The sequence below is a fragment of the Brachyhypopomus gauderio genome, chromosome 9 (assembly GCF_052324685.1).
Source record: "Brachyhypopomus gauderio isolate BG-103 chromosome 9, BGAUD_0.2, whole genome shotgun sequence".
Lineage (NCBI taxonomy): Eukaryota > Metazoa > Chordata > Actinopteri > Gymnotiformes > Hypopomidae > Brachyhypopomus > Brachyhypopomus gauderio.
Genome location: NC_135219.1, coordinates 8,868,957 through 8,885,416, shown reverse-complemented (window position 1 = coordinate 8,885,416; position 16,460 = coordinate 8,868,957). Strand labels below are relative to the sequence as shown.

Genomic DNA, 16,460 nt, shown 5'->3' with positions numbered 1-16,460 from the left:
GAGTGATGTATTGGCACGCGTGGGGGGGGGGGGTGGGCTGCTCCCCTGACAACCGCCCAGACTCTGAGCCATCTGCCACCACAGCGCTCACACAGACGACTCCCTCGCCGAGCCGCGCGCCCCGATCCACCGGCGCCGTTTAGACGCACAGAGATGGAAGGTTCTGGAGAGAGTATAGCTGCTGTCCGTTCACCTGCTCGCCCGTACAGGTGGCCGTTTCTGTGGTTTTATCTGAACCAGCATCCCACCAAAGAGGGTTTATCTCCATATTTTCCACTTTTGTTTGTGTTTTTTTTTTTCATTTGTCCACTGCTCTGTATTAATAAAATTATTGTTCTGGCAAGTGTAGTTTTTCTGTGTGAAGGTCATAGGTCACAGGGTTGAGGCTGCTGATGGCTCCATGGATCTCTCCCTCTGTCACGCTCTGTTGGGTCCCTGTGACCTCCAGTTAACCTCCATCTTCTGGGTGCTGAGAAGCTACAGTGGCATACAGGCAGGGTTGCCTTATCCATCAGTATCCCCTTTGTGCACACCACAGTCGCTCTCATACCTTCTCCGTGTAGACACTGTTGCTGTGGATTTAAATTTAAATTGCTATAGATTAAAATTTGTCATAGATTTAATAGATTGTGTTCTTCCATGGCAAACATATAGTTCCATGACAAGCTGAATGTCAACTCTCACCATCGGAAGCTATTTTAACATCAGACACACCGAGTCTGCTGCTGTTGCTTTAGGTGTGTTGGATTTGTTATGTTCAGATCCTGCCTGATATGAGTATTTTGGAAAACCAGGACAATCTCCATGTGAGAGTGTCAATGAGAAGATATTTTGATACACCGTTGATTGACTAGTGGACCAATCTCAACATGCACCACACCTGCCACCTGTATTCCTAATGGTACTCAGAGAGAGAGGGAGAGAGAGAAGGAGGGAGAGGGAGAATAATGTAAATGGGGAGGGGAGGGTTGTGAATCCACATTTCACACCCAGCACTGATCTGACTGCGTGGCTGAGCTGAGACGGGCGTCGTCCGTGCGGATGCGTGGACGTCCGGACCAGCCCAGCGTCTGAGCAGCTGCAGCCTGTCCATCCTAGCAGAGATGCGCTCCGTCTTTTCAAATGGTTCTTTCATCCCAGGTCAACGCTTCCTGCTGCAGTTTGCTGTACAGACAAGGGCTCGTTCCTTCAGACAGAAACGCTGGATTCAGAGCATGCTCAGACACCTCTCCTGACCTGTCTGCCCACCTGGTATCTTTGCTTTTCTTCAGGGCAAGTGCACTGAACCAGACACACAGTCATGTCTGTAAAGACGTCTGGCTTCACAGCAATGACGTCTGTCTTTTAGTGCACTAGACATTTCATTTTCAGCTGCCATTTTCTGTTCCACAAATGGCCAATTAAACCCATTAGGGTTTCTCCTGCTCGTGTGTGCGGTACTGTCGAGTGTCAGACTGGTGTATAACAGGGCTTGGTGCTTTCAAAGCCTAGACAGAAAAGCCGTTTCAGAGCAGGGCTGGGTTTCAGGAGGCTGGCCCGGCCCGTACTGAGGCTGAGTCCAGTGTTGACTTTACACCCTCAGCCCTTCAATGAGTTAGACTGAACGTGTGTCCCGCTCAATTTAAGCCATGCCAATAAATCAATGGTTCGGATGGCTTAGGTGTCTGCAGCAGACAAACGCTGGCTGTGTGTGTGTGTGTGTGTGTGTGTGTGTGTGTGTGTTGTGTGGTTTTGTGGGGGTGGGTGTACCGTTCACGGATCTCCCCGAGCCCTGTGGTCGTGGTCATTTGTTAGTTTGGCTCGGACAGCTAAACACCTCCATTAGAAATGCCGGCTCACATAGCCAATTCATCAGTTTAATTAATGGAAGCTCATCTGCGTGAGGTCACGTGTGCTGATTGGGATTAAGCGTGGTTTGGGGCTGACCTGTCTGTGGCGTGTCTCCCTCAGGGCATACGTGCATCCTTACATGTAAACCCACAGTCACTGTGATGTAAACAGAAGGGTCGTATCTTTAGCCCAGCCTGCTCCGAAGAAGTCACCACATCCTCGCTGCAGATCCTCTGAGAGGCTTGTAATCCTCAAATGAAGTAATTTTTCTACAGTCAATAGAAAACCTTAAAGGTGATTTTTCATTTTTTGCTACTGAACCTCATGAAACATAAATGTATACAGCATAGACCATTTGTGTGTGAACAAAGTCAATGCAGTTTATATAGCACCACTATGATCCCTTCATGTGCTCCAGGCTGTTCACTGGACTGGAAACCCCAGTATTCTGGTCTGAGACCAGTGCGATTGCTTCCTGAATATGTCCAGTCAACAGGGTCGGTCATGAGTCCTATTACCTGTGGTAGAAAGAGCACAACTGCGAGCAAATGCAACTGTAGTGGATTTCATGTGCGCATTTGTACTGAATCAGAGGCAATCAAATGGGGAATGGATTGAGAAAAACACACTAACGCATCCCCCACACACACAATCAGACACGCACGTGCACATAAACACACAAAAGGCTCAAATGCTGATAGATGGGTGTACGTGTGGCCCATAAGGGTGCCATTTTTCCCTGTCAGCGGACCTTTTAGATGTGATTACACATGATTAATACCTTTCTCCATCAAAGCCATTCATTACTGTATTCGCTGTCCCCAAGGAACCCGATCGCACTGGAACAAATCATTCATAGCCTTTTTTCAATTTAGGTTTTGGAAAATGCATCTGAAACAGGCCCCTTCCCTTCCTCAGCCATTTGTGACTCTTAAGTCTGTATGTTGTGTAGACAGCGTTGTGATGTGGGCCAATCACTGCCTGGTGCTACGCCGAACCCTTCTGTCCCAGATCGTAGGTTCCATGCCCAGATGAAGCCTGGTACAGTGGGCAGACGTGGCAGGCGCATGGCGGTGTGTGCACTGGTGTGTCGGGTTTAAAGGTGCAGGATGAGCAAACATGCCGCTCCCTGTTCGGACCCGACCGGTCGCTTCATACCAGGAGCGCAACACAAAACCTAAAGAAGTGAAAAATGGCCGTTATTAGTGCATACGGACGGGCCCACATGCTCTTTAAGAAAACTCAATGACCATACTATGAAAAACAGTAGAATGAAGAGGCGGAGGAAAGACACAGCTGATGCATCATTCATTGTAAGGTCTGGGCAGCTGCGTGAGTCCCAGCTCAGTCCCAACCTCCATAATGTTCCATCACTCACTCACACCGTCATCGTGTACAGCACAGACAAAGGGGGCTTCATTATAGCCGCTGTCCATTTAAATAATGAAGAACTGCAATGCTCCCGTTCTCTTAGTGTAATGCAGTGTAAGAGCATTCAGGGCTCTTCATACAGTACTTACAATTGTGTGTGTGTGTGTGTGTGTGTGTGTGTGTGTGTGTGTCCAAGCAACCTCAGAATTCTAATGGCACAGTACAATGTTGATTAAATAATACACTTTTTTGTAACCTTGTTTGCAGACTTAGTGTTTACAAAATCCAGTAGTCTACATGGCAATTTTAAACGTACAGGCAGTATGAATAATAAATGAGTCATTCCTCTACGTCTACCTTCACATGGCATTGTGACCTTTTGGTTTTCTGTAGCGGATGTGAGCACAATATTAGCGTTGCCCAGCTGCCCACGCTCGTGCGTGTGAACGTGTGTTTTAGATGCAGGCGTGCACATGGGCCTTGGCGTGAGTGTCAGAGACGTGTAGGAGGAGAAGCAGGTGAGATGTTCCTCACCATCACCCGAGGCTCCCTGCCATCTCTTCCTTGACACTTCTCTCCTCCCCGACCTTTGACCCGTGCAGTCTCGGCATTGCAGGCTGCATGCTGCAAGCCTTCAGCTTGGAGGAGGCTTGGCAGTCTGGAGGGGAATTTGAGCCTGAGTTGGGGCGGAGGTCAGGTCAGAGGTCAGGACCGGCTCCCCAACAGTCGTGTGCAGTGCCATAAATGATTTTCTCTTGTGACTGGTGACGGACCTTCTGTTTTCTACAAGCGCTCATCACTCTCTCCTCAGCTCTCTCTGTCCCTCTTTCCCATATGAAGGAGGAATAATGAAGAATAATGCACTTATGCAAATACTATCACTTTTTTCCATGGAACATTGATGTCTATAGTGCTTAAGGGTAAATTCCTTAATTCTTCAGTTAATGCTTATTTAATGCCTACTAACTTAGCAAGAAGTAGTAATGTTAGCTGTTGCATTCATGAAGGAATAAAAGAAAACCAGATAATGCATTGAAAACAAAATGTAGGAATACACAGAAGTATAAGAAGGATAAAGAAAAAGTGATGCAAGGAACATTCATTTAAAAGGCCTAACCAAACACGGCAGGAAGACGAGGTACAAATACACAGATGGATTATGGGAAATGACAGCAGTTCAACAATGAAGGGTGGAGAATACAATACAGAAGAGAGGGAGAAGACCAAACCAACACAGAAGCACGTGGTGCTTAGTGCCACACTGGGAAACGTACTTAACAAAAATACACTGCAGGGTCTACAGCAGACTTCTGGTTTTACTGCAATGACAGTGTTTTCATATCCGCATGTGTTGTTCTGATAACAATAATATCACATCTTATGACCAAAAGGTGTGTTTTTGGAATATACAAGGTTCAAAATAGTGTTAAACTAAAATTGACAATCTAAAGTGCCTACATGTGAATAACTAGGACCTTTATGTTTTGGACATTTTGTTTAGATGAATAAGGCTGAAACACAATGTGGCGGTGACCTGATCACAGGAGTGTTTGGCTATATTCCAGTAGGCTGTATTACTTCTGTCCAATAATGTTTATTGTATTGAACGTGACATTTTGGAAGCAGGAGCGAGACATGAATGCAGAAACACAAAATGTTTATTCCAAACATTTTCACAAAAGAGAAGAAAAAGCAAAAAGAGCCATAAAGATCTGGTCTGTCTGTAGGTGACCTGCGGCGCACTGAACACAGGCGTGTGGGGGGTTAATAGGGAGGTAAATGAACAAGGAACAGGTGCAGGAGGCAATTCAGTAATGGGGTGACTGTGATCGGGGGAGTGATTGACGTGTGGGAGATGTGTGCCCTGGGACTGTAGGCTGGATACCGCAGTGACACTGAAGTCTTGAGCTTGCATAATTTCTTCATTTTACAGTAAACAGTAGAGTTCAGGCAGGTTAGGCACCCTCATGAATGCTTTCTGCTGGATGGTGTTTTCATGTGAAATCTTCGCGGCCCGTACAGCTCTGCGTTGGTTTCGTGGTTGCGGGCTCCTCCCCTCAGGGGGTCTCCTGCGGGCTCCTCCCCTCAGGGGGTCTCCTGCGGGCTCCTCCCCTCAGGGCGTCTCCTGCGGGCTCCTCCCCTCAGGGGGTCTCCTGCGGGCTCCTCCCCTCAGGGGGTCTCCTGCGGGCTCCTCCCCTCAGGGCGTCTCCTGCGGGCTCCTCCCCTCAGGGGGTCTCCTGCGGGCTCCTCCCCTCAGGGCGTCTCCTGCGGGCTCCTCCCCTCAGGGGGTCTCCTGCGGGCTCCTCCCCTCAGGGCGTCTCCTGCGGGCTCCTCGGGGTCGGCGGGTGAGGGAATAGGGAATGTTCTCCCTTCTGCAATAGCCTCATCCATGTTGGCTGTCCCTCGGCCTTCTGGGCCACAGCCTGCTGCCGCTGTTCTAATTGAATTCATTAATGGTTTAAGGGCCCCTGGTCAGACACGCCCCTCTGAGGCAGCCGGCTGCACGCAGCTCTCTTTGTCAGCCCACCCCCACCCTGGCCCCGCCCCACAGCTTGGGCCCCTCCACACAACCACTGGGCCTTCTCTAGCCTGCAACATTGACGTGCCTGCTCTGATATGGTCAGTGTAGCGCCATGGCAACACCAAATGGGGCCAATCAGACACTGTCCAAGCAGCTCGCGCTACAAAAGGGCAATGACCTTGAGTGACCTTTGACTCCGAGCACCGGGCGCGTTAACATGGAGCCGAGTAATAAAAATCAGATATCTTGCCTTTATGACGTGCAGGTGGAGTGACATGCTGTTGGGTGGAAGGCGCCCGCTGCAGAGAGAGAGGAGCTTTGAGAGGGCTGGACAGGACAGATGGACGATCACAGAGAGAGCAGCCGAGCAGGACCTGGAACAAGACGGTGCGATTAGGAGGTCTGCGGCAACCACACACACTAATGAAACAGAGGGAGAGGACGGCACACGTGTGGACTGAACCAAGATCCCATTTTCATCCTGTTCAAGATGATTTGCATGGGATCGTTTGGGGAGTGACCTATTTGTATTTATTGCATTTACTGATGTTGAGTGGCATAAGTGTTTATTAACAGGAACTTTGGCCTCAAGTGCTGACGAGCCAAATATATTCCAAATATATTCCAAATATATTCCAAATATATTCCAAATATATTCCTTATTCTTTTTTCTGAAGACAATGGAAATGTAAAAGGGTGATGGATTTAATTTAGCAGTCAAAGAGGCTGTGGCAGGTTAATATCATCTACTCCATTCATCTTATCCCATATAACCATCTGGCTTATGCATATTTCCTATTAATGTGCTTATCAATATTCATCAATTTTAGTATATTATTCATAATAAGATATCACACTATACAGATGCCTATATGGGAATATGTATAATTTAGAAAGCATGCCATGGAAAAATGACTTATTAAAAGGCACATAAAATTCTAAACATTCAGATTTCGAATTATTAGTATTCAAAAGCTGTCAGCTAAAATGCAACAGGTATTCTAACAATATATCATTAATCTATGGTGTGGGTTTTAGGTGACAAAAATCTTTGATTGTTTCCTAATGTCTTCTTATTAGTACATATACCAGATCACAATCTAATTAATTACTTGGAAGCATGACCTCCATCAATTATTATAATGAGTATCCATTACAGTGATTGAGCAGATTTGCAGTGATAGGCAGATAGTGATCAGTGGCTTTGTCTTTGACGGTGTTCATGTTTACTGTTTCTAACACAGTTCCTGATCTTTCACTCCTGATGTGGTGAGATGGTAGAAGGTAGGCCAGCGTTGGCTGAAGGCATGGTATCTCCTACACTCAGCTGTGTGAAGACACACCGGCTATTTCCTGTTTAGAGCTGCTGAGAACCCAGAAGATAGTGGTGTAGAAGGTTTGTTTAATCTCACTTAGCATTATATCACAGCAGTGGGCTGATCTCAGGTCAGGATAGCAAGTCTCTCTGCAAATCTTGCTACTGACTGCTGAATGCAGCACAACACAGAATAACTCATATGAATTTAAAAGCTCCCCATCTGCAAAGTGGGTGTTTGATTGCTGATCTCTGGTCAGGTCCGTGCGTCTCTGAGTAATTACATGCGGTGAAAGCTGTCATTTAGGGTTTATGATTGCAAGGGGACTCTCCAGGTGCGTTGGCAAATCCACGCTAAGGTACGGACAGATTGTGCTTGTGTTGTTTTGGGTTTTTTTTTTCTTTTCTTTTTTGCAGGCTGTGCAGAATTCTTCGGCACCTGGGCGAGCATCTTCCGCACGCACATGTCTTCGCTATAAAGGCTGTTTTTCTGTCTTGCTTTATGGGCTGTAGAAGCTGTGGCACAGGTGGCATTTATTGTCAGAATTTATTTGCGATGACGGGTGGCGGGGGCGGGTGGTGGGGAGACAACTTTAGTAGGAAACTTTAATGCTTTTGATACTGACGTGAGGACGTGTCTTTGATGGTAACTTTCTTCTGATGAACTTTCAGGTCCTGCAGGGTTATTTTTTTCTCTATATGGTACATGTTCCTTTGAAGAACTACGCTTGGTTTATTCACCTTCACAAATGTAACATGTTTTTATGTTGAAAGTTTCACTTTTTTCCTGTCGCATATGTGGTTTTTCCTGGATGTCTATGAGAGTTGAGCACGGTACCAGTGCTCCCTCGGGGTCCTGACCTCTGACCTGTATTGTACGAGGCTAACACGACTAGAATCTACTCCTGCATGCATGTTTCTGACCTTTGACCTAATAAATCAGGCTATTTACTTGCTCTTGTATTTCATTTGACTTTATGGCATTCATGCGCTTTAGCAAAACGGCTCGAATATCCTTACAGATGGACTATGAAGCGAGTGGGTTTCTGCGGAGGGTTTTTTGTCTTTTTTGTTTTCACAGGAACTTGTGGAACAGTCCATGAAAGAACCAGACTCCCTTTTGCTTCCAACACTCCAGCACACAGTCTTTAGCCACCATCTGGTCTGGCAGTGTTGAGCCAATTGCCAAGACATTGTGAATTAGAGAGTGTTCTTGTGCTCTGCCATTGACATAATAGGTGTAGAACACGAATATGTGGGGTCAAGCAGTTCCTTTCAGCGTTTAGCAGGACTGACTCCCCCAACGGCAGCTGATGGTCCCATTACTGCCCTGACCGGTTCCCAAGGAGCAAGCGGAGCCTGACTAATTGACATCGGTGATTACGCTGAATTGCGTCGCCGCTAAGCTCAGTGGTTTGCAGGTCCTCCGCCTGACTCTGAGGGTGTGCGCATTGATGGCGAATATTTGATCGGGGCTGCCAGGACGAAGGGAAGCTCCAGATGGCCTCTCCGCCCTGACGAGGAGTCAGCGCGGGTCTCCCGGTGCGCTGGATGGCGTGCGCGCTGGGGGCTGGGCCATCGCCTCTGCAGACGGGCGGGACCGTGTACAGGTGGGCTCTGACAGCACGAGAGAAGGACGTTGCGATGGCGGGGGGACACCTGTCAGGCCGCAGTTTGATTTGTTTTGTGCGGCTCTCGGCGAAGGACGGGCCTGGCGGCCGTGACCCAGCCGGAGAGGTAATGACAGCAGAACCCAAGCATAGCGGGACGGCACCAGCCCCATTAATGAGCAACCAGCGCCAGTATCTTCTCTTCAAGTGTTCACTAAAACATTCAAACTTGAAATGTGTTCTCATCTCCCGTGACATTTTGTTCAGAAAAAACGAACACTGAGGTCTCCTTATTTTGTACTGTAGGCTTAATGAGGTAAACGAGATTTACGATAGTACTTCAGATACTTTAGATGAGTTATATAAAAACTGAGAAATACATTTTCATGAAAGAAAGTTTGGGTATGACATGTAAGGTAACATCTGTTGTTTTTCAAATGCCTTCCAACAGGTGGTTGTCTTTAGAGGAAAGTCAGCATCATGGCTGGTTATTTACCGGAGCCAGTGCCGTTCTCCTCTGGCAAATGTGCCTGACGAGATTTCCGTACTGAGATCTTCAGATGCTCAGCAGTGGAGCAGATAATGGCCTGACAGCACAGCGCCACTGACCAGGACTGCATGTTTTGGAAAACGTCCCTCCTAATATCCTTTTTGTATTTCTCCTGAATATTGCCAGCTCATAATCCACATCCTTCATTACTATTCCTTCCCATAATGAAGACATCTGTCTGCTCTGAGTGGGGCAGAGTAGCATGTTTGCGCACCGCCGTCTGCTCTACAGTCTCTGCCAGCCGTCAATATGGAGCTGCTCTTGGGCATGAGGCCTGTGGAGAGACCACAAGGCTGATGCCAGCAGTACCTACAGCCCCACCCACCAGCCCCGCCCACCAGCCCTGCCACCATGCCCACCGCTCACGTGGCCCCGCCCACCACCCACACAGCCTCCTGGCACCTTCTCTTGGTCTCCCCGTACCCCCCCCCCCACAGGAACAGGAAGTGATGGTCAGGGTCCTGCAAAGCTCTGGCTTCCCTTACTGGTGAGCGTGATATTTACTCAGCTTGTGCTGCGGGCTGCAAGTTGTTTGTTTGTCGTCTCTGCTGGTGGGGGTTGTGGTGAACTTCCTTTGAACCAGATTACGGTGAGCCTCCTTTGAACCAGATACATTTGTGTTTACTGTTTTCCTGCTATATATTTAACAGTGAAACCACAAAAACGTGCACCTCTGAATCAGGACAAAGACTCTTGAGTCTGTTGTTTGTTGATACCATTGTTTGTTGATGCTGCATTATGCCAGGTCATGTTTTATGAAAATAAGATGAGCTGTACTTTAAATGATACAGTTTTCTCTTCAATTACCATATGATTCCCTGCTATTTCCCTTTGCGCCTGTATCTGCTGTTATCCTGTCTTCCTGTGAGTGAGGTCTGTGTGGGACTTCAGGTGAGCTGAGCACCAGGTATGCGTTCTGGTCTCCTTCTGGACCTTCTCTCTCTTCTGTGCATCCCTGCACTCTCATATCTCTCCTCTCTCTGTGTACAGTGGGGCGTGAGATAGTTAGTCTGCGCTGGGAGGCTGCGTAAGTGAACACAGGTGGATCAGATAAAGACTCGTTCAGCCGTGGGGAGTGCGGTGAACTGTCTCAGGTAAGCGGCCCAAGCCAGAGATACTACACCTCCTCTCACGGTCCCTGCAGACGTGCGCCGCATTAGGACACTAGGTCAATATCTGTACCTCTCTCCTTTCAGAGACGAAACTATAAGGCAAGCTGTGTCAGTGTTCATAGCACACATGTAGACAGTGTCAGCTTGCAAGCATGAGTTAGTGAACTCCAGAGGGTTTTCAATCCCTACCATGTAGAAGTCAGTACTTTTAATGGTTATTGGGATTCAGACCTAGGACAGCTATGTACAGTCCTGAAAGTGTCACATGGCTCTGTCTTCTCCCAGTCCTGTTCATGAACGGCCATGCGGTAGTCACAGTGACCTTTGACCTGCTCACTGCAGAGCACAAATGGAACAGTCGGATTTGATCATTGTCCATTTTTAGGGCGCATGGTCAATCTTGTGTAACATAAACTGGATCTTGACAGAGCAACAAACCATATAAGAGATGGAATCAACACCCCACACCTCGTCCAGGGCGGTGGAAATGGGTGTATCGTGAAGAAGAGGATGTTATTTCAGATAAGATCTCCTTGACCAGTATAGAAGTCTTAAAACCACCAGTATAGAAGTCTTAAAACCACTTCACCTTGCTGTATTTTCAGCTGCAGTGAAATTTGATGTGCTCCGCGTCATATATTATATTACACATCTAAAGCAGATTGCCTTTCAAAAATGTCATATCTTGAGCAGAGAATGTTTTTCAGAATGGAGGATTATGGGGGATATCCTGTACTCTGCATGTAAGCAGAGGTCTTATATGCCGCTGTGCAGGAAATGTGTGGAGAAGCCCAGTTAGACCCCCACTTCCTTCCTGCTCTCTTCCCAGACACCTCTTCCTCTCCCTACGGACAAGCAGATCAGCCGTGCCCGGCCCAGCCCTGACGGAGGCACCGGCCCATCTGGCCTGCGGTAGGAACCGGCACGTCTCCCAGGTGGACAGGCCGTCAGCCCCGGGCTCCTCTGGGACTGCCTGTCAGTCTGATCAGATCACCACGCCCATGGCAACTCTGTTCACACACCCTCTGCTTGTGCTCTTTTGTTCTCCTCAACACACACACACACACACACACACACACACACACACACACACACACACACACACACACACACACACACACACACACACACACACACACACACACACACACACACACACAATCCCTATGTGGTGAGCCTCATAGCATAACATCCTGGCAGCAGCAGAGGTTTTGTCATTATTTTGAAACTTCATTGCAATTCTAGCGGCATACACACGTAGAGATGTTCCTAGTTCTTCTGACCTCTGTTTAAGAACAAAGACAGATTGGGTTGTTTTTTTAAATAGTTTTTAAAGTTTCTTCAGTATCACAGTGCAACAGCAAAAATCTTAAAGAGAATAAGACTCAGAAAGGCCATAGCCCAGTGAAACGGTGTGTGTGTGTGTGTGTGTGTGTGTGTGTGCGTGTGTGTGTATGTGTGTGTGTGCATGTGTGTGTGTGAGTGTATGTATGTGTGTGTGTGTGTGCGCACGTGTGCATGTGTGCGTGTTTGTGTGTGTGCATGTGTGTGTAGAGCCGCACAGGGCTCAGTCTGGGTGGGTCCGTGTGGTCCGGCTGAGCCCGGCTGACGGCTGTGTGAGGGGTCTCGAGGGGTTCTGCAGATCTGCAGACAGGGCCAGACTCACCTGAGCTGTGAATCGGGCCACTGCAGGTTCACGAGCTACCGGCTGTCCTGCCACACACACAGGTGTAGCTTCACCCGATTACCTGACGTGGTGCCCAGAGACACAGGGAGAAGTGTAGTGGAGTGAGACAGCCTCATCCACCAGCATTTCCAGAATGTGTGTGTGCAGCACGCTGTGATTGTGCACACACACACACACACACACACACAGGACTCAGGGACTCATGAATACCGATTAAGGTGAGGTGACCCAGACAGCCAGGGTCATGTATGAATTATAAGGTGTACTGCTCCATGTTCTTGTTATGATGTAAGTTTGAAAAATCAAGACATGTTTACAGGTGGCTGAAGGTAAGCAGTCTAACTAGCACTATCCTGACTGGCACTATCCTGACTGGCACTAGCCTGACTGGCACTACCCTGACTGGCACTACCCTGACTGGCACTATCCTGACTGGCACTACCCTGACCGGCACTACCCTGACCGGCACTACCCTGACCGGCACTAGCCTGACTGGCACTACCCTGACCGGCACTACCCTGACTTGGCTGCTTTATAAATGGCTAGCTGGTTGTAAAAAGTGAAAGTAAATAGAAGTATTTTTTTCTGAATAGGCAAGTGTCTTACACATTTTAATAAGGTATCTTGAGGTAATTCAAAGACATTGGGTATTGGCTAACGCTAGGCTTAATCCATGTCCAAGACCTGGTCCACAATGTTCACTTGTCTATTTTTCACTTGTCTGTTTTTTTTCTTCTATTAAAGCCATTTCAGGCACACTCAAGTAATGTCCAGAAAAACAAGCGTCCTAACTGTCACTTCCTTCATGTGTTCTGTCATGGCGCCCCATAAGCAGCTGATCCTCAGAACCACTCCTGCCCTTGTTTAGACGGAGCTGTTTGAATTCTTCAGAATCAGCAGCGTTTGTGTGTTTGCATTTGATGCATGACAGAAATAACAGAGCCATTATTTAGGGAGATATGAAGCTGTCAAATTATGAGTGAAATTCTCATGAAGTCAATATGAAATTCAATTATTCTGCTGTTCATGAAGAAACTAATTTTTAATGCATGTAACAGTGACTGACTGACTGTCTAATTGCTTTACTGTGCATGGTTGATTTTAACTGAATGACCTCAGCCACTCAGTATAACACAATATGGCAGCTGCACACACAGATGTAAAACAGGAAATGGTTCAATATTGGCTTTGTTTCGAAAATATCTTGTAACTTGATGAGAGCTAAATCCAAAATCCTATCCCAGATCATTGTTGAGTGAGACATCTTGCGAGAGAAAGCCTATTAATAATGCATGCGTGTTACTTCACGGGGGTAAATGAAGAAGGAGGGTGGCTGGAGGTGGAGGGGTGGAGGGGGTGGGGGGGTGTTTGGGGTGGAGGAGGTGGAGGGGGTGGAGGGGGTGTTTGGGGTGGGGGGGGTGGAGGGGGTGGAGGGGTGGGGGGGTGTTTGGGGTGGGGGGGGGTGGAGGGGGGTGGAGGGGTGGAGGGGGTGGGGGGGTGTTTGGGGTGGAGGAGGTGGAGGGGGTGGAGGGGGTGGGGGGGTGGAGGGGTGTTTGGGGTGGAGGAGGTGGAGGGGGTGGAGGGGGTGTTTGGGGTGGAGGAGGTGGAGGGGGTGGAGGGGGTGGGTGTTTGAGGGAGAGTGAAAAGTGTGTGTTAGTGACAAAGCAGACAGGATGCTCACAGCTCACACATGGAGGATGACATACAGGCCCGGAGAAGCACTTCCAACTGGACTCCACTAATAAGACTGGACACATAAGACTCATAAGACTGGACATATAAGACTAATAAGACTCATAAGACTGGACATTTAAGACTCGTAAGACTGGACATATAAGACTAATAAGACTCATAAGACTGGACATATAAGACTCGTAAGACTGGACATATGACTAATAAGACTAATATAAGACTCATAAGACTAATATAAGACTCCTACCACTCCTTCCAACTGGACTCCACTAATAAGATTGGACACATAAGACTCATAAGACTGGACATATAAGACTAATAAGACTCATAAGACTGGACATTTAAGACTCGTAAGACTGGACATATAAGACTAATAAGACTCATAAGACTGGACATATAAGACTCGTAAGACTGGACATATAAGACTAATAAGACTCATAAGACTGGACATATAAGACTCGTAAGACTGGACATATGACTAATAAGACTAATATAAGACTCATAAGACTAATATAAGACTCCTACCACTCCTTCCAACTGGACTCCACTAATAAGATTGGACACATAAGACTCATAAGACTGGACATATAAGACTAATAAGACTCATAAGACTGGACATATAAGACTCGTAAGACTGGACATATAAGACTAATAAGACTCATAAGACTGGACTTATAAGACTCGTAAGACTGGACATATGACTAATAAGACTAATATATGACTAATAAGACTAATATAAGACTAATAAGACTAATATAAGACTCCTACCACACAGCCCATTTGTATAGTGGTGTTCATTAGGTTCTTAGTGGTCTGTATACAATTTCATCTAGATGAATAACTCTCCAGGCACCATGAGTTTCTCATATTAATATAGAAGCTCCTCCAGTTCCCACTCATTCATGAGGGGGTTTGTAGCCTATGGGCTGCGCTGATATCGTTAGCTGATGCAATTGTTTACCCACTTGGCAACTCAGACAATAAATAAATATATATATTTATATAAATAAATAAAAAATAACGAAGACTCTTAGAAAGAGACAACAACCAGACCAGTGCAGGTGCACCAGACTCACGCCTGTTTTACACCAATGAGGCTGCACAATTAGTTTATCCAGAATAAAACGCGTGAAGGACTCTTGAGTCTCGAGGAGGCAGAAGATAACGTCTCATGAAACGTATAATGTAGGCGTGGGTGTGTCCATACGTCAGCACTGAGTGGGAATACGTACTGTAATTAGGGGAGCAGCTGTTTGGGTGTGTCATGCTTCAATAATAAAGACGGATGATGTAAGCTAGCTACTGTTGATGAGGTCACCAGTTGAGAACGCCAATTAGTCTGAGAGTTGTGTGGTGTTTTGCCTAACAACATATCTCTATGTTACTATGTACGGTGGTTACAGTTCATTCGCCATTATGCTGACAGTCACATGCATGTAGCCACTGGGTGCTTCTCCTGCTGTGTCCAATGACACCAGTTTCACATATATACGTTATACACTTATATTATACACATACATTATACACATACACACATACATTATACACATATATTATACACACTGGTATACACACCTCCTCCCACTCATTCAGAAGCACTTTGCTTGCACAGCTGATGAAGGATCTCAGTCTGGAAACTGTGGGCTAATCCCTCTCTCTCCCTCTTTCTCTCTTTCTCTTTCTCCTCTCTCTCTCTCTCTCTCTCTCTCTCTCTCTCTCTCTCTCTATATATATATATATATATATATATATATATATAGAGAGAGAGAGAGAGAGAGAGAGAGAGAGAAAAGAGATTAAAAAATTGTAAATTGCAATGGAGTACACAAGCTTGCACACAAGACTTTGTGGACAGAGGTCCTTCTCAAATATATATATATCCCTGTGTATGCTCTGTCTTATCACAGTGTCTGCTCTTATCTGCTGCCTGTGTTGTAGTCATCGCAGTGTTACCCACCAGGTCTGTCTGTCACATGCCTGTCTGCACAACCCCGTCTCTTCCCTGCATGGCCATCTGGTAATGTGTGACACTGGCTAATGCCATATTAAATACTACGTGTATGAGGACTGTGTGTGGTATGACGCATCGAAAAAATTAACTGACCCCTAGCTCACGATCCACAGTACAAGGAAGGACATAACTCTTGTGTGGGATTAAAGTGTTAGAAACTAATGTGAATTTAGCAGGAAGCACGATGGCAGTAGAGCTCATGCATCGTGTCTTCTCCTGGCGTCAAACTATGTGTTGTCTGTAGCAGAAGAGCGTAATCGGAAAACAAAGAACAAACTTTTTAAAAGTGTCATTTGGAACTACAAGCCGGTTATTCTCAAGGAGTGAGGACGTCTGAAATCGTGTAGACACTGATGGTATGTCAAAGATAAATACATGAAACGCTATCAGTTAAAGAACTTCAGACGGCGTCTGCAGCGGTGAAGCTATTTCTGTTTACAGATTACTGCTCCTGTCTGGGCTGTCCTGGAGCAGGAGGTAATTACATGTAAATGGACCTGTGCTCGGGACAGTGAGTGGCAGGAAGCTCTTTGATCAGCATCCAGGAAGGCGTAGCAGTGCTCAGAAAACACGTGAGGAGTCTTTTGAGTGTTCAACAGGAGCAGCTGGCCTGTTGTGCCCACTGTCCTACAGAAGCCCTCACTTCAGCTAAGGGCCTATACTAGAAATGATTCATGCACTGCATAAACAGAGAGAGGGAAGGTAATTGTAAACAGGGCTACCTGATGGCTTGATTATTTAGGTAGGCGGTGGGACACAGG

At 46.8% G+C, this 16,460-nt stretch overlaps 1 long non-coding RNA gene across 1 annotated transcript; it reads left to right on the top strand.

The window, feature by feature from the left end:
* Positions 1 to 9,676: 9,676 nt before the first annotated feature.
* On the top strand, positions 9,677 to 11,250 carry LOC143522609 (uncharacterized). Its single transcript, XR_013133074.1, has 4 exons — positions 9,677 to 9,786; positions 10,071 to 10,104; positions 10,188 to 10,291; positions 11,139 to 11,250. It is a non-coding gene; the product is annotated as an uncharacterized LOC143522609 (long non-coding RNA).
* Positions 11,251 to 16,460: the final 5,210 nt, after the last annotated feature.